Source organism: Cygnus olor, chromosome 3 (assembly GCF_009769625.2).
Source record: "Cygnus olor isolate bCygOlo1 chromosome 3, bCygOlo1.pri.v2, whole genome shotgun sequence".
Taxonomy (NCBI): domain Eukaryota; kingdom Metazoa; phylum Chordata; class Aves; order Anseriformes; family Anatidae; genus Cygnus; species Cygnus olor.
Window position 1 is genome coordinate 115655495 of NC_049171.1, and position 19395 is coordinate 115674889.

The 19395-nt window shown below is 42.9% G+C and overlaps 1 protein-coding gene across 4 annotated transcripts in view; it reads right to left on the reverse strand.

Moving 5' to 3' along the window:
• The window catches only part of PLCB1 (phospholipase C beta 1), a 382337-nt gene that overhangs the window by 311743 nt on the left and 51199 nt on the right, over nt 1-19395 (reverse strand). Inside the window, exon 1 of one of the 4 annotated variants that reach the window (XM_040551668.1) lies at nt 18788-18810. The exons of the other annotated variants lie outside the window; for them this stretch is intronic. The gene's annotated coding sequence lies outside the window, so the exon portion shown is untranslated. Of the gene's footprint in view, nt 1-18787; nt 18811-19395 lie in introns of those variants that run through there. 4 annotated transcript variants of the gene reach the window in all.

A 19395-nucleotide genomic window follows, 5' to 3' on the forward strand; every position in this document is an offset into this window, starting at 1 on the left:
TCATGTTGTTTTGGTTTTCTCTGTGTTTAAACATGGCATCCCACACTTCTTTAACACCTGTTTAATCATCTGATACTCACTGAATGCATTCTTGTTAAGTGGGATTTATGGCACTGACCTGATTAGGCAACAACCATTGGCATTGATAATCATTAGGTGAAGATGGTTCCCTGGGAGATGTCCCAGTAAAAGTGGCTGTCTCAATTAAACACGTTGCAATTAAGAGAACTATATCTATAGGGTGATCTCACAAGGATAACAAGGCATATCAAATGCCCTCTTAAAAAAAAAAATAATTCAAAGTTAGCACTTTTGAGTGGAGAACAGAATACTACTGACAGATTTTTCTAATAATCCCTTTTTTGGCACCTGCAAACTCTTACTTCAATGCTAAAGACTTCCTCTCCAGGTCCCACTGAGGTCTCTGGCAGCACATCTCTGTCTCTCAGTTTCACTTGCCCCGCGAGGCACAGGTCATGCTGGAAGCTTTTCCAGCCAGAGCCATCCCAAGAAAAGCCCCTTTGCTCAGGTGCTGATGGGGGAGAACAGCAGGGGTGCAGAGACAGAGGCTGCTGCCCGCACTTATCTGCTTAATTTGGTAGAGGAATTGAAATAAAACAATAAATGAGGCTGGGAGAAGCAGGAAGGAAGCACAAGTCTTATCATCAAAATCGGTTCAATTTTGTTGTCAGCACCCCATTTTCTCCAGAATTGCTGGGAGGTGCCAGGCAAACCACCTGGGCATGTCTTCACAAAGAGCTATCCCAGTCCAGATTGCAGAGGCTGGTCCCAAGCCCCCCCTTCCATCCACACACAAAACTCCTGCATGACCTTGGGGAGCTGGCTGGGTAGCGAGATGGGCACATGCCAAGAATCCATTTCTCTTTTGGCCCAGACCCAGTCCTCCATGCAACGGAGATGTACATTACCCTCCTGAGTGCTGCTGACCTCCAGTGTGTCCCAGCCTCCCTGGTGTTCAGGAAAGCACTGTGTTCATCTCCTCCTTCCTGGGAAGGAATCATATGGCAGCTCGGCTTACTTCTGCATGGAGAACCTCAGGGAGCACAGGCACTGAGAGACAGGTTTCCAGAGCATCTGAGTCCCACGCACTGGGTGCCAAGTGCCTCAAGCTTTGCAGTAAGGCATGTTTTCAACCTTGCATACATTGCTAGTGATGATGCATTCCCCATTTTGGGGAGGATGCATAGTGGAGGCCTTCAGGTCTCATTTGCTGCAGAGCCAATACTTTTAACTTACTGACTGAGAAATCTTAAATCCTTTCAAACACTTTCTCACTGTTGGTTGTTGTTTTTTTTTTTTCTTTTTTTTTTTTTGTGTGTTAATTAGAGAGTACAAGTGAAGGCATTTGTGTGTACATTCACAAAGAGTGAGGTAGTCGTCCTTCAAAGGAAAGATTTGGGGTACACTTGTAAGGCACAAAGCATCCATGACACATACAAATACCTCTCTCCATTGGGAAGCTTTAATCCCCTCCCGCCGGCTGCACGTGCTCACCAGCACAGCAACTGCTCTCATCAAAGCAGCAGAGCTGGCACTCGTAGCATTGTGCCATCAACTGGATTGCTGAAACTGAAACTTCGGACACTAAAACAGGGGAAAAGATCCCATTCAAAACAGGTGTTTAATTTTCTAAATCATGAAGATAATTGAATACATTACTCTTCACTTACAGCTTAATACCCATACTGTCAGAAAAAGCAAGGCAAAGCTTATGGTACTACTTTTACATTAAAAAAAATAATAATTATGAGATACCACAACAAGTCCTTGGTCACTGGCAGGTCAAGTTTATGGATTCATACTTCATCCTCAGCAAACTTCATTTAGGCAGCTGCCCCAACACCTCTGCCCCAGATGAAAACAATTAACCCAGTAGGAGCATGCAAGGCACACACTCCAGCGCTGCCTCCATGTGCAAACCAGTGCCATGGAAACAGAAATGCCAGCGCGGCCATAAGGGCAATCGACAGTCACCAGATGAGCCGTGAATCAAGGGCTGAGGAAAACAGCTGTCAGCAGGATTGTTAAAAGGGATAGATTTTCACAGGGCAGCTCGCATTAATACTGCAGTGTGGTATTTAAAAAAATCAGGACAAATTTGTTGCTTCATCATTAGCTACCACATTATCACCTTTCTGGCCAGATAACAAAAGGTCAGTGGTGCAACATGCAGATAGAAAGGATTCAGCTTCAACTCTCACTCTAAGTTTTAATGCCCATTTCTACTCATTTTCTACAGCTGGTCAATTTAGACTTTTCTATATAATGTCATCTAAACAGCTGTATATTGTTTTCCTCCCCTTCTACCTTCAAGGTAAGAAAACAGAGCAGCCCATGTTTCGTTGTCCTACAGCACTTGCTAACTTTGGGAACTTAAAAACAAGGAAATATTTTAGTAGCATCAGACAAACCCCTTGTTTCAAAGCATGGGCTGGGAACATTAGATAATTTTGTGACTAGTCGACCACTAACAAACACATGTGCCACGATCAGCCATGTAACAGCCATGTAACATCTCTCAGAACTATTTCACTATCTTACCAGTCCCCTTGCAAGGTGGCATGAGGTCCTGAAGGACTTAGCTTTCTATGTTTTCAGAAGCTATCTTTGAAATTAGATGTTGCATATATAATGGAAGTCCCATTGCAGATATTTAATCTTCAAGTTCCAAAGGACATCCATAATATTTTTTGGATCACTGAAAGAGCCAAAGAAATTTTTTTTTTTCTTTACAGAAGAAAATGAACCCTGGCTTCTAGCACACTGACCACACTCTTCTGTGTGACACACACAAACCCCTCAGCTACATGACCTGCCACAGAGCTTACCCTGCACAACTGTTTTGAACAACTCAAGAGAGACTGGGGGGGGGAACCCCAAAGCACGCACGGGGATTAGAAGACTCAAGATTTGAGATCTTCAGAATTCAGGAATTTTCATAATCTAATCCCCACTGAGTGTTTGCTTGTTTGAAAACCTCCTTTTCTACAAATTAGGTCTCCCCTTTCCTTTTTCTTTTTAAATCAGAATCCTTCAAGTAGCATGATAAGGGGAAGAAAAACAAGAAGCCTCGCCCACCCCCCCAAAATAGAAAACACAGAGCTGTGCTGCCAGCACAGCAACATTCCTCATGCTTTCTCCTAAAATTTTCTAATAACATGCTTATTTAAGCACTACAGCAGGATACTTTTCACCATTTCTATTTATACAGTGTACAGAATTCCAGTTAAATGACCAATGGCAACATTTCAATAATTACTCAACAAATCTGGCTATTTGAATCAGTGATTTCCTGTTTTGCTCTCACTATAGGACTGATTCAAATCTCCCCTGAAGCCAAGAGCAGAGAGATTTCAATGCAGATCAACCCAAGGCTCCCATCTTCTGTGATTCAAGGATGAGAGGCAGAAGGGGCACTGATTTGCCCGAGAGGCTCATGGAAAACTCAAGTTGCCTGATCGCAACAAGCACAGCACTCTGTGCACTTCCAGTGGTACTGCTGGATGTGAACAATAATGGGGATGATCTCTGTAACCTAACAAGAAGAATATTATGAAGAATATAAAATATCAGCAATATATTATTTGTAGTCTGAGAGAATAATTTAAAACCATCTTAATGGTAAGAAAGCATGTTCTGTACCCAACGTCCCAGTCTGAGTAGAATTTAAGGCATTTTCGCATTAGTAAATGTCCATGGCTAAGAATAAACTCTTTCTGACTTTATATTTTACATTTGCAAAGTACGTTGTCAGAAAAAGTAGATTTTTCTGCAAGCAAATTTACTAACCATATATCAAATCTCTCCTGACATGCAGCGGAGATTGGGTAAAGCTATCAGTCAGTTGTGACCAGGGCTGAGAAACATCTTTTAGCTGTTTTAACACAGATTTTGTTCACTCTAAGGTTTTGAAAAGGAGTTCTACATACATAGGATTTAGTTTTCTAGGAGGAAAAACGTTTGAGATTGTTCTACCAATAAAAGCAAAACAGATAAACTTTAAATCAAGTTATTTAACAGTCTGCAATTAAGCAGTATAAACAAATTAAGCATAACAGAAGCAACTCGATGGAGCTGGAATACACACTGTCCTACTAGAAACAGCAGGTTCTCCTAAAGTGATCTGACACGTCCACAATTCAAAAATTTGGACAAACACTTGTCCTCCTTTGTGAATATTTTTCCTGCTCAGTCATACAGCAATTCTAGCTTTGTCATTCTCTTGACTGTGTGCGTGGTGGGGTTTTGTTTGTTTTCCCCAACACCCAAGTCCTCCAGCAAGGGAATCGAGCATTAGGTGTTTCAGATGGGTGTGAATACCTTAACAGCTCTGCACATTGGCAGTAAAGGCAAAATTCCTCAGCTTCATTCTATGCAACTGATGGTTTTTATACCTGTGTCTTCAATTCTCTGCCTATGATCTATCCCACAAGGTTGCAAAAACCACAGCTGTTATTCTGAACTATCTGTATCCAGATGCTACTTTTTTAGGCTTCACTTTTTCTTTAGATTTTAGAGGGAAAACCAGAAGAGTTTAGCACTGCAATTTTTTCTTTTTATTTTCCTCTTTCTGGCTTTGATAGATTTTCAGTTTCAGGGCTTTTCCTTTCATTATGAAGACACATCAAATCGAACTTTCAAACTCAGTCAATACGGGTAAGGACTTAAAACTGAGGTGATATTTACAAGAATATTAGTGATTAAGTTTCTTGCGTCACTCTAGAAAACAGACAACCCTTCCCACCCTAACTGCTGCTCCATGTACTATGTACATGGTCCTCCGGGATTAACATTGCCCTTCCCTTCCTCTGCAGCACTGAGAAGGCAGAAGCTGGAGTAGCTCAGCAGGACTCCTTCAAGCCTACCACACAGGAGCTTCACCTGCTTTGCAAACGTCAGCACTTGCCACAGCTGCAAGCTGGGGACTTAAGTCCACAGCTGAACCAGCACTAGGCTACCTCCAGCTGTATAAACTTCACAAGAGTATATAAAGCTTTCTGGCAAACTTCCATCCCAAAACATTTTCCTCAAGTTCCACAAACAGCTCCAGCATAAGCCAGAAGCAGCCTCTGCCACTTCCCAGCCACAGCTGCCTTGATTGCTGAAGATCCCACCACCCAGCCCCATCAACTTTTCCCAAGGTGATGTCCCCAGCCTGGCTGGACCCTGCTTTCCAAATCCTAAGAGATGGACCCAAAGCACATTTAATCTTCCTGGCATCTTCCCCCAATCAGCTGAGCTTCTGGGGCTGGCCAGGATACTTCATGCATCTCTTACTCCTGTGAATGAGTAAAACTCTCATGTCCAGGCTGTAGAAGCACAAGAGACCTGTTAGTCCCTGTTCCTGAAGCCAAACAATTGCCAAGCCATCAGCCAAACAATAGAAAATCCTAAGTGAGGGGCAGGGGAAAAGGCATTGCTTTCATTTAAAAACACCTTTCTTCTGCTTTTGAGCTTTAAAGTATGGAAGGGCAGATACCCCTGCAGCTTTCAGAACCAGTAATTCTGTTTTGAAAGTCTTTATTTTATCTTTTCAAGAGACAATAAATCTCGAGGTATAAACTGGGAGCAGATGGAGTGGGATGTTCAACTGTCAGCTTCCATTAACAACACCGGGGCTCGCCATGCACCGCAGCCAGGCCGGAGCCTTTCATCGCGCCTCTGCGCAACTGCTAGGGAAGCTGCTTGTCTGGGTTTGGGTTATTGACAGGGGAACATGAGTCAAACCCAGATGTGACTACAGTGACAGCCAGCCAGTTATTATGTTAGAGGATCACTCTGCCCATAAATCACTAGATCGCAGAGCTATCTGACTCATATTTGAAGTGGTCAGGAGTTTGCACCATGGCCACAAAATGCCACAATGGTGCAAAGCTGCCTGGGGAAGCAGGGGTGGGTCTCCAGCTTCTTCACCCTCCTTCTCTTCCAAGGCTGCCAAAAGGAAAACCGCGGTGCTACCTTATGTTGTCCCATGCAGACGGCAAAGAAGAAGCCAGCTTGGATGAGCACCATTCCAGCCCTTCGCAGCCCGAAGGAAGGTGACAACAGCCATTTGCAAGCAGGGCCAAGGGACAGCTCCCCGGGACAGGCGAGCTCCCTCCAGCTCCCCAGAAAAAAACAGCACAAACCTCTCTGGGAAAACCATGTGGGGTCTGAGGAAGCCCAAAGCTGCACAGCCTCAGACACTCCAGATTCACAGTGGGATTCTTTAAGATGCTTAAATAATCAAGAGCACGAGGGGACACACACACACACACACACAGATTCACAATCTCTTTCCTCTGTTTTTTTCCCCCCTTCTCCTTAAAAACAAGTTACAGGGCAGAGAAACTATGGTATTGACTCATTACTATTCTACATCAACAATACACAGGCAAACTATCGTCAGACTGATGTGTCAGTTAAACAGGTGCAAGGCCTAGATATTTTGGAAAGTACAACTCTGGAAATAGAAGAGGTTCATTTGGCACCACAAGCTTTCTCCAAGCCTCCTTCCCTCTCAGATATTTCCTGTTTAATCACCAATACATACATTATGCAATGTTTTCAAACTGAAGAGCAACATGCTGCTTTTATGAATAGGAAGAATGTAGCCATGTTGACAAGAAAAAATGAATAGAGAAAGAAAAAAAATACAGTAAATCCAGTTACTGGCCCTAACCTGAAGTAAACCGCAAGCCCGTTAAGGTAGCCCATGAAAAAAAATCTCGTCTTGCAAATATGTAATGAAGTGCCATCTCTCAAGGTTGTGTACACTCTACAGCATTAATAAGAAATGCTTTGGCAGAAATTCAAGTACCACATGAAGGTAGAATTATAAGGAGGCATTTAAAGGAAAAGGAAGGAAGAAATAAACATATGGAGTTGTTATGTTTCAGCTCCTAAACCATTAAAGTACCTCTCACAAGGTGCAAAGGGTCTAGAAAAAGACTTCAGTTCAGCCCATATGTGACAGTAACAGCGCACTGGTAGGGTGCACATTATGCAGTCTCTGCTCCTGGACAATCAGTACCATGGGCCTTGAAGCATCTTCACTCCTGACTTCAGCACTGTAACATCCTGATTGCTTGTGACAGGTGAAAAAGGACACAAGAGGACAAGAAGTGCTAGGGGCAGCCATCTCTTCCTCAATCTTGCTGGGCACAGCATGAAGTATTTTTGAAGCACTTTGCTGGAATCCAAAGAAGGAGGTAAGCGTGCAAAGTCAGGGTCAGACAGATTGCCTTGGCTGACGAAGATCCTGGTTAATCGGGGTTGTTTGCATAGTGTGAGAAACTCAAGTATTTCCAGTACTGGCTCTCTGTCCTTGAATGAACCAGCTCAATCTTTGCCTTCCAATTGCATTCAAGTGTTCACTAGTTGCACATAACCCCCCCCTCCTGAGGTGGACTCACTCACAGCACTCTCATTAAAGCATCTGATAACAGTGATCATGAAGTGCTATCCCAGATGAAAAGGAAGCAGGAATACTTTGCAGTGAATTCAGGATGGGATGGTTTGCAAGTCAGGCAGCCAGGAACACCAGTTGATTCTGGTTAATCATTCTTCTTTCACCCCTAGAAATCTTTAGAACTAAAATGGTTTGTGTTGCATCCCAGAGCCAAAACTGGAAAGGAAAGTAAATGCTGGGGAGCATGCTCCAAGTCAGCAGAAGGATTTCAGAAAAATTACAGAAAATGTTCATTGTAAAGACAAACAACAACAGAAAACAACAACAACAAAACACACAACACTACTTTGAGTAGTATCAATGAAAGAATTTAGCTAAAGCAAACCCTTTTAATTCACCCCACACACACCCTCCCAGTGAACTGCGGAATATTCTGGAGAGCCAGGACGGTTGATTTGCCTGCAGACTTAGGAAAGCTTTAAGAAGAAGGAGATATCCAGAGATAATTATGAATAGTTCATTTAAGCCTAACTCCAAGGAATATTCTGAGGAAATCAGAAGGCTCAGGAGATGAACAGCGAGTGAGTCACAGCTCTTTGCTTGCAGGCAATCACTGCTAATCCAGCCTAGCTGTCAGCAAACCCAGTTGTTAGCTGCTGGTGGTTTGCATGAAATGGTTACTCACCAGCCCCCTCTGGAGCCTCCACACCATGGGAGGGAGAAGTACTTCCCTCTGCAAGTGCATTGGTTTACACCAGACAGGACTGCTCATTTACACATTTTAACCTTCCACAGAAGGCCAGTTAGCCTTCTTAGCCAGCACTGAGTTGATTTAACAAAATAAAAGCTAATTTGGCCATTTACAGCATCATATAGACACTAGACATACTCACACCTTGCTGAGAAATTTTAACACTAATCCGAATTTTGCCCCAAGCACAGGCTTGGCACCATGCTGCCTCTCCCCACAGGATACCAAAATTCATGATTTGTCTGCTTTGCGTATTCCCAGGCAAGCTGCTTTGTGAGCTGCCACTATTTGGCAAGGTCCCTTCCCCACTACCAGCTGAAGCCTTTCGCTTTCTTCCTATCGCAGCTGTCGATGACCTGCTCAAGCCCAATGTCAGCCTTGCATTAGCAATGCTGCATCCTCAAAATCTTTTCAAAAGATTTTCCAGACCAAAAGCACCTGCTCCAAATCACTCTTTAGTTGGACACGTTGTGATGCCTGAAATTCCCTCACTCAAGGTTTTAGCAGTGAGGCAGCAGTGAAGGTGGTATTACCTGGTGGCTCTACAACTAATCACTTCGTGGTCCAGCTGCATTGCTCACCACTTGGTCAGAGTGTTAGACATCAAGCAACAGTCCTGCTGCGTTAAAACAAGGATGGATGCAGTGCCCAGCAAAACTTTGTCAGCAAAGCCTGTGCCGGACACTGCTTGGAGCCCAGCAGTGCCTGCAGGTTGTTTGGCTCCTGGTGGTGCTTTACGTTTTCACCTCTGAGAAATAACTGGGAACAATTATTTCCTGTGACTACAGAATACAAAAATAAATGCTGTATTTTTAATTGTGTCATCAAAAGTAGCTAAAACAGCGAAGAAACTGTCAGAAAGCTCCATTTGCTCTATTCGAATCGCCACCTTTTCTAACAGACCCACCCAACCATAGAGGCAGCATTAAGCAAACAGACGAATTACAGGGAGAAATTTGCCAGCACACAAGCATTGATGCCAACTGGCCACCAGCTGATTAAGTGGAAAACACAAGAACACAAATAAAACCCACAAACTAGAAACAACCTAGAAGATACTTTCTGACATTTTCAAATGATGAGCTCCAGTTTGGCATATGGTACTCCCACACCTCACAAAAAGCTGAAAAGTTGGTTTTTTACTGGCAGTCAAATAACTGTAAACTTTTTAATAAAGTCTGCACTCCAAGAAAGTCATCGGCTTCTCTGCTTTTTGAATGTAACTATGATTTTTGTTAAAAGTTACGACTTCAAGGTCTCCACGAGACCCTGGTTACACCCGCTCCAGGGCTGTCTTGAAGTATCAGCTCAGGCAAGGCATGAAGGAAGAGAGAAGGGAAGGAATATCAATGGCACGTTGGAGATCAAGGCCTGAAGCAAAGAAAGGTTACGTGAACTCTTCTTGCTTACCCAGGAAGTCTGTATCTAGTCTGGAAAACAAGGCCAAGTCTCCTAATTCCCAGTCCAACAGACTTCCTTCCAGCTAATAAAGGTTTACGGGAATTTTACTTCAACATTCGCACACAGGCAAACCAGTAAATCTTTCACAGCAGGAGACAGAGCAAAGACAGATACAAGACAAGAACGAGCAGATAATGCTATTTTAGATCCTCTTTTTTAAGTGTACGGGTTTTTTTTCTGGCCTTCCCCAACCCACCCTCTCCTGCCACCACACGGGCAAATAAATCCCAGCTGGCCAGCCACATGCTGTGCACGCAGCCTGCTTCACTGCCTGCATGGTTATGACCCCACTGAATTTAACTCTATCTTTGCTCTGGGAGACAAACCGAGTGATGCAAAAGCTACAGTACAGATGACCTAAAGTTAATTGGAAAAGAATCAAACAAATTATTGCAGTGGTGTGAATTAGCTTGGAAAGCTTGCAGGAAGCAGCAGAAGGGCAGATACCTTTTGAGCACCTGAAAAGCCACTGCAGGCTGCTCCGCACACTGCAAGCAGTGAGGTGCCCCCTGAATTATTATACAAGTTATTATGTATTATAAATTCAATTTCTCTACTTCCCGTCATAAAAGCCTAACTTTCTGGAGTTCTAGCGTGGTTTTGAGCTTGATGAGCTAACTGCAGGCCCAGGTTTGAATTAAATCAGTATGAATTAGTTCTAAACTGAAAAGTCACTACTAATTGACAGGCTGAGCTATGTCACCCCGAGAGGACGGGAATGAATAAACCCTTATTCCTTTGGTATGGATCCCACTGTCAGAGAGATGACACATTGGTGTCAACGCATTATAGCTCCACTTTGACAGCAAGAGTTGCACGTGGCCTGTCTCCAGAAAATATACAGTATTTTAACTCTTTGAAGCTGGCATTGTGCTCTCAGCAAACCTTCAGAGCCCATCAGGAGTCGGTCTTGGTACAGACTGTGCTTGGGCTGCGAAGGTGACAGCTGGCAATGCTGAAACCTGGAATTGGCACGATGCGTGTCTCTAATTACCACTGATACGAGACATTTACAGTCCTGCACAACAGATTGAGAATATTACCCTACAGGGCCATGTTTATTTATGTACACAGAACACACTGTCAAGTTAGAAGTCATTTGTGTGTGTGTGTGAACAACCCCACACTTGGGTTCAAAGAGCACATTTTACTCCCTGCCTGGGGAACTTCAGGTCCTGCAGGTGCTGAGGAGCTGCTGCACACCTGAAGCAGCCAGGGCATCCTACCAACACGTTTTAAGTCTGGAGGAGCTTCTGAGCTCTGCACCTGTCCTGCTAGCAGCTTGTTTCTCTGGGTGGATGGAAACCTTTCCTTTGGTAGAGGCTTTTGCAGATCTGACAGCAGTGAACATCATTTTCAGGCTTTTGGGCATCGCCACTTGCAAAATTCAAGTAAAAGCCCACAGTATGCAAGTGCCATTCTAAAATGAATAATTTTAAACAATAGCAACATTTCTGTGAAGTAACTGGTAACACTCCTGAAGAACTCTTTTCCTATGCAACCAACCAAACATTACACATCAGGAAACACAGTTCATGTTTTCCTTTGGAGCATCTCTTCTCAAATAGTTTTGTAGATTAATGTTACCACATACTTCTTTCAAATAAAAGTTGTACACTGGCTACCCAACTGATCAGCATCTGGAAGGGACTGCTTCCACATTGCTGCACATACTTTTGCAGGAGACAAATAAGGAGCTTTTCTGCGGTCTCACAGCACATGTATGCAAACAGAGCCGTTTTAAAATAAGCCACATCCAGAACCACGCCTGAGGACAACTAAAAACAGATGAGGCTTCATGACTGCATGGCACAAGAGAGCTGGGACAGGAGGCTGACCCACCCACCTGCTGAATAAACCAAGTCAAGCCAAGAAGCCTGCATTACCAAGGAGAGCATCTGTTTGTGAATTGCTAGGTGTCGATGATCACGGTAATTTAAATCTATCTCCTTAACATACACCTGAAAAATAGACTGTGGTAAGTACAACAGCCAACTTCGTGCCATATTAACTTCAGAGACGTAAGGAGTTAAAGAGCTGAAGTGCAGTAAGATCAGGGCAATCAGATGAAAACAAACAAGATTATCTTTGACAAAGACAGACTCGGTTTCTTTTATACTCAGGTCATAAAAGAAGAATATTTAATTTCCGTATCCTTCCAATGAACTAGAATAATATCACCTAATCTGCATAATTTAGATGAGAGTTTGTATACAGGATGAACCAAAATCACAGCAATGTAGGAAAAAATGTTCTGCAGGAATACTGCAAAGTCTAACCTTTCTCAGGGGTTGTTGCTATAAAAGACCTTCAGTATACTTGATCTCATTTACTTAAAAAAGACTGTCAGAAAGACTTGTCAGCAACTTCTTGGAAGGCAGCAGAGGGAGGAGAAGCAGACTGTTAACATTAGAATATCACCTACCATCTGGATGTGTTTAACATAGGATCGCATATAAGATTTGGATGTAAATTTGCAGTCCTTGGTCTCATGCCCAGACAAAACTTGAACTCAAGAACTTAAAGACATGTTCTTGTCCGTGGGATGGAGCATGTTAATAAAAGCTCCAAACACTTGAGACAATTTTGCTGCATATACTCCCTTATACTTCTTTAACAACAACAACTCTAAGTGCATTCAAAAAAGAAAAAGAAAACTATAAAAAGCCAGTAAGCAGCCATAACTTCTAACGTATACTAAAAAAAAAAAAAAAAAAAAGGAAAAAAGGGGAATAGACGGAACTACTGCAATCCCTGAAATCCTGCAGTTTTAAACAGTCACCTTAAAAATGGATTTCTTCATGGCACTGGCTGAAAGCAAGATCCTGATTGTCACTCCAGTTATCTCAGTCTCTGTTTCTACTTTTGAACAGAAAGATTAATGTAAAATGCATGGAGGAATGTAGAAGAAACTAACCACATAGCACCTCATGACAATATATTCAACAGGAGTTCCCAGCATCATCACAGCCATTGCTGTTTCCCTCCCCCTCCACCTCTCTCAATCCCTTTAAAAGGACTACTTTCCCAAACAACCAACCAATAAACCCCAATCTGCATTTTGATCTGTGTTTTCTGTAACTTTAGTTAGTTTCATTAAACAGAGTCAATAAATAATTGAATATGCAGAAGCCTGGGACTCTGCCTGAAGAGATGAGAAATACAATTCACCTGGTCTGGGAGCTCCACTCCGTCCTTTGGAAGCAGCAGGACTTGCCCAGCACATCGCCCTGAACCTACTGCAGCAGCTCTCAGATGCAGGCACAAGACTTTTCTTGTCAACCATGAATGAACAGCGCAATAAAATGAGTTTATGGTAATTGATACCATGCAAAATGAAGAATGTCAATATCCTTCCTGCAAGCCAACAGAAGCAGAAAATCAATTTCCAGCCCCGCAGATCTGGGCGTACACCTCAGGCTCACCTTCTCCTTCCCTCCTGGTAGCAGCAAAGACTCGGAGGGGGCTGAGAAAAAGCCCTCACCCTACACCATCAATCAAAGATGCCCTACCATTCTCTTAACACGAGATTTATAGGCAGCACATAAAAGAATGAAGATGGTGAACTCTGAGTGCTTTTCATAGCGTATATGCAGAATACATCAACACAAAACGAGCCTAATAGCAGGTAGCTATCTTGTCAGTAACATGAGTTTGCAAAACCCAAACTTCTTCAGGAAATTTCCCCCAGGCTTCTCCTTACAAGCCTACCCACCTTCAGCAGCCCCAAACAACAAACTCTGGGTAGGAGCACCTCCTGTACAAAAGGCCTGTTCAACTAAAATAAAAACTAGAGCATGAAACTTCCAGTGCATTTTTAATCAATTATTTCTAAGTTTTAAATATTATTGTCATCAACAACAACATCCAATAATAATCCAATAAAAAATCATCAACATTTTGCCTTTTCCATAGTGATTTCCCATATTTGTTCTTCATAAGTAAATAGGAAGTCATAGCACAGACAAAACAGATTTTTCTGGATGGAAACAGTCATTTTGTGGTCAATTACTGTCTCTCCCCCTTGTTCTCTCTAAAGGGAGAGAAAGAAAAAAGGGACATTTCAGATCAGAAAGAGCTAAAGATTAAAATCATAATAAAAAAAAAAGAGGAAACCACCCAAAAAACAACCCACAACTTTTTTCTGTAGCTTTTAAATGTACTCATTCTTTACATAGCCAAATCACACTGCAGACGTATCTCCACCACCCACATAATCAGCATGTCACTTCCCAAGTCATCTACTGCCTGGAGTGCTGGCAGCTTCACACCTACACACTTTGTCTTCCCTGCCAAGGAAGGTGCCTTCCTGCCACGGGCACGTAGCACCCAGTCAGTGCCTTGTGAAAACCTCCCAAAGGCACGTTGCTTCGTTAAATCAGGCAAGGTCACCTGGTAACACAGCACCACCCTTGCTCACCTAGCTTACAGCAGAGCCATGCACATCCCAGCACTGTAGGCATGGTGATGCTGTACTGGAGGTGACGGAAGGACGCAGGAGAGGAAATGCCTTTCCCCAACTCAGCCAAACCAGCACACCTGGTGAAGGGGCCACGCTCGCCTTTTCCAGCTGCTGCACTGCGCTAGCACATGAAGAAGGGCACAGCGTCTGTTCAGCAGGCCACAAGGTGCTTACGTCTCTCATCAGGTTCCACGTAACGGAGGGGAAGCTGCAACCTCAGGAGCTCTTTTCCCCCGGTTAGCGAGAATTTTTCCCACAAGAAATTCTGATGGAAAACAGCACATTGTCCAACTTCTATTAAAAAAAAAAAAATACTTTCTTGCTGAAAAAGAAAAAGCTGTTTTCACTTTGGTGGCCCAAAAAAGGAGCAGTTCCATGCTTCCAGTGTATCCTCATAACATTTCTTTTGAGAATATAAGTTTTCTAAAAGCTGCCTATTTGATGAACTAAGCAATCTCTTAAGCAGAAAAAAAGAAAATTACCATCTTGACCGTTTGGAGACATACCCTACCAGTTCTACTTAAGAGAGGAGTAACCCCACAGTGCCTCTCTAACAGCATGGACGATCCCATTCAGAAACCCTGTACCCCACAAGAATTAGCCAGCACGGGTCACAACTGAAATATGCAGTTACTGCTGGGTGTTCGTGACAGGGCATATGCTAGCACAGCACTTTTAACCTGGTACACAATGTGTGCATATAGTCGTGTGCCTGAGCATGTGTGTACACCTGAATACACACACATCTCTATTGCACAGTATGCCTGGGCTAGGATTGGAGTTGGTTCAAGAGGCAAAACTCTTAAACAGCTGATTTGGAGCAAAGCAGTTCAAACATTCATTCTTTTACAGTTCTACTATACCCGAACCACTGCCTCATCAACTCCGTGGCGCTGCACCGATAAGCAAGGCTTCGCTGACCTACCCAGCACACAGGCTGTTCCTCCCCCTCCCCCCCCCCCCCCCTTTTTTTTTTTTTAAGGTGAAACAGAAATTGTAAAAGCCTTGACAATAAAGAGGTCTCCAGTTCTCTTTAGAGTAATGCAGGTGATCAGGTCTGCAACATAAAACAGGATAACCTCCAGAGTGAAGCACACAGCATACTGATGTTTCATTGCAGCAACTTTGTTCTTAAGTCGGCATTTAGCAATGCATTAGTATAATGCAAGGTTTATTTTGAATCATTTTAAGATCCTGAGAGAAGTACTCTGTGTAGAGTCTAGTACTATGACAATATTAAGCTAAATCAGAAACCTTCTAGATGTCATTTAAACAGCAATATTCCTCAGGCGATCCACGGCACTGATTTAATACCAGCAGCCAGCATGGGTTGCTGTCTGTGCTAGGGTGTGTGGGTGCACATGCTAGGGCAGTGTGTGAGGATGAAATGGGACCCACATCAACAGCTGTGCAAGACTTGCTTTCATTAGGATAAAATATTTCCCTTCAGACATAATATTCATGTTGATGATGTATTTCTGGTTACTGTCACTGTGCTTTAAAACCGAGCAGTTCCACGTGGCCACAAATTAAGACAAGAGCACTGCAGTCCCAGCCCAGTTTGGTTGTATCAAGGTATACCTGTAGTACTGTGAACAAAAGCCTGTCCTGCCAGAGCTCGTGGGCATTTTGCTACTGACTCCAACATAAGCTGCACTCTTCCCCTTTGCATCCACAGTATCCAGTTTCATGTTGTTATCATTTAGCTTCCCTCCAGCCTGGTGGTAATCTTGCAGTTGGGCTGCACTCAAAGTATTCGTGGAAGATCAGTGTATTTATTGTGCATTTAGGCACTCCTCAGCATCCACAAGGACTCAGCCTGCATCACACTCACCAGCTACAAAGCAACATTTGATCATCTCCTAGCACACTGAAAGCTCTCTGAAAATAAACCGAGTGAAATGGTTTACGAAGCAACCACCCGGCCCCCGTTCCCGCTAAAGAACACCGTGTGAAATTAACTTGTTCTTTCCAAACTGATATTTAGCCATGAGCAAAACCAGCTAGATGTACCTAAGTAATTAGTTGCGACGCACAGTCATCTTGCTATCCAGACCCATTTAATCAAATTGGCTTTCACTAATTCCCAGCTACACTGCAGGCAACATATATGGAGCCACTAACGTCCTTCCCTCCCCCAGAACAGGTTAAGTGCATAATGTAACTTCACTTCTGCTGCTACACGCTGAAATTGGAAAGCTTTCCTGAATCGGGACACTGCAGTCACTAAAATCGAGACAGTCAAATTGAACCAAACCATCACCCTTTATTCAGGCAAAGACCCTGCCCTGATTTTAATTTCTGTTTATTTTCATTACAAGCAGCAGCAACCTAGCTGCTCCACGCTATTGGGCAGACTTTAATTCCTAAAGCAGAGAGCACTGCTAAAAAGACAGACAAAAATGTTCAAAGCATCTAAGATTCAAAGGATTTACCCTAGTCACAAAGTAGCATCAACTCCCCCCCCAAATAAATTAATTGCACATGAGATTCTACATCATTTAGCTGCTGTTGTCTTTGACATGCAGATTTGTGCCACAAACGAAGCCTAAAACGTGATTGTTTTCCATCCTCCAAATTAGTCCTTGTATTCCCTGATTTATCTTGATATTAAATAACAATTTTCTATTGTAACATTGTGCTTTAAGAACATTTAACAATTTATCTTTGCTACTGAATGATAAGAGGCTGCACAGATCAATTGCAGTCCCTCTGTTTCATAAAACATAGCTGAGATTTCAAAGGCACAAAGGGACAATTAAACAGCCTACACTCACTAGAAAATAGCTATTTGTGCCTTTGAAGTTTTCTTCCTAAAGGAAATGGCCAGAATGAATGAAGTTAGAAAGGCTTCTGTACTAGCACGACTTCAAAATTTGTGTGTTGAGCTTGCTCTCTCAACCTAAGGATGCTCACTCCCTCCAGTTTACTGAGTTAAAACACACCAAAGTCAGTAACGTTCCCCTCTCGCAAGGAAAGTTCTCCCACAAAATAGACATGGTGTGTCTCAAAATTACTACATAAAACTAAGCATCAGAAACCAGCTAATTATCTTCTGGTTTATCAAACAACCACAGGACAGATTTATTTTATTTTTTTGACTTCAAAACTACTGGCACTAAGATTAAGAGAATTAGAAGAAACCTATCAAATGTCAAACATTAACTGCCAAGATATCAAAGTTGGAAAAATCAAGATGTGTTCAAGTACGAACTCGTTAAAAATAAATATTTCTGATGACCCTATTAATACCTTTAGGGGAAGAAATAAGAGAAATGAAGTGCAATCTGTAAGCAATCTGAGTAATCCTGAGCATGATGGCAACAGAATCTTATAAAAAATATGGAAATATGCATCATTATGAACCAGGTGTAAATTAATGGGTCATAAAATAGCTTTTGCTTGTTTCATGAGATAAAATAGAGTCGTTTGTAGGAACGAAGTCTGATTACCTCTCTCTGCTTCTTATCCCACAAGTATATATGAACTCTTGTCAGTACAGACACTTGGCTTTCTTATATAATTAGGACGTAGGAAGCCTATTACTAGGACACCTACGTAAATATTAAATTAGGACATTTATTCTTCTCAGTTAATACAGTTAAGTCACCGAAAGAAATCCTTTTACATCAACAAATTAGCATTAATCAAACTTGCAGTAAATTAAAGCTACTGCATAGACATGTCGCTCTCACAGAGGTATTACTTTAACTCTGAAAGTCAAGAGCAAATAAATATTTTTAAAGACCATTAAATATTATAATTCTCATTTTAAGATGCCTGTTCAAGGAGAAGTCCCATGGGAAGCTTGTCAACACAGAAAAAAAGCTAACTCAAACACCAGCGCGTAAAGAACAAACGTATTCCTTTGGTCTTCCTAGTGCAACACCCTGGTATTAAAATACAGCGCCTACACTGCACGCTGTCATGTGCTCCTTCCTCTCATCACCACCATCAGGATTTCCAACCAGTGGACTTACTGCAACAAATAACCAGTGTCTAAGGAGCTGCCTTAGCCACTTCGAATTATCAATTGTAAGGACTTCAAAAGAAAGAAACTGCTTATGCATATTCGTGAGACAAACTGGGTTGAAGCAGACAGCATCACCGTGGGTAGGTGCTCTCAGTACAGGAGAAATTGCTGTAACGAGGGCAGGGGGATCGGAGAGACAGCTCGCAGCACCGCTTCCCAGTCACCAGGTCAGGCACTGGTTTCTGCAGAAGGGGTTAGCCCAGCCCCTCCGAACACCACAGATTTTGGGATACTGACAAAGAGCTCCAGGGCATTTAGCTCTCCAGCTCTGCACAATAAATTGGCAGATGCTACAGGCGCTACCTTTGTTCTAAGGGATGTTTTGTCACATAGCCAAGACTTCATCCGCTATCTGTTCATTTTTCATGAATAAATAGATAGTGTTTTGTGGCTTGATAAAAACAATTTCTAGATCTCGTCCCGTCTTTACTTCCAAAGAAAATATCCTCAGTAAAAGGAGAGCTTTGTGTATTTGTTCAGCTAACTGTGCGGCACATGGAGGAACTCCCCAGTATGTCAGTGAAGTCCCATTTTAGCACAGGATCACTCGGCTGAGCTGGATGCAGGAGATAAGCGCAGCATAACATTCACAGCTAAAACCAAAGGCTTTGGTAAGGTGAGGAATGGGAACATTATCTAATATTTTATATTATACACCAGAATCCCTACCTCAATATATCATTATAAGCTGCAAGTGAATCCAGTGCTGAAAAGAAGTTCCAGTCCAAAAAGCATGGAAACCCTATAAAAACTTACTTATGTGCTTCCAGCAGAACTAACAGCCTCCTACTGCCAGCAAGCACTTCCTCTCTCTCCGGGTTGGACACAGTGAAACAAAGCAAAAACAAAGCATTTAAAATAGCTCAGACCCAGCTCTTCTGTCTGCATCCCCACAGAAAGGAGGAGGAACCCTGAGGCAGCCCACGGAACTGCTCCAGCTTCGCTCTGCAGCCGCTGGGAGCCAACAATGGCACCCTGCCCTCCCACGTAAGCACTGGTAAATAAAATGCGCGTAGGCTCCAAGTGAAACACCATATTGTTCGCCTCTTAACAAGTGTCTTGTGTTACAGGACACCGAACAACTGGCGCATTCACGCTTGCTACCAGCACAACACGAGCCATCTGCATGCTGCAGACCCGCAGAGGTTGCTGTGCCTGGATTCGCTTCCAAGGTGAGCAAGGTTTCTGTGAAGGGCCTCCACTTCAGCTCCATCCTGCACAACTGGGGCTGCAGCTCAGAAATGTTGCCTGGGGAACGCACTCAATCCCAGTGTGGT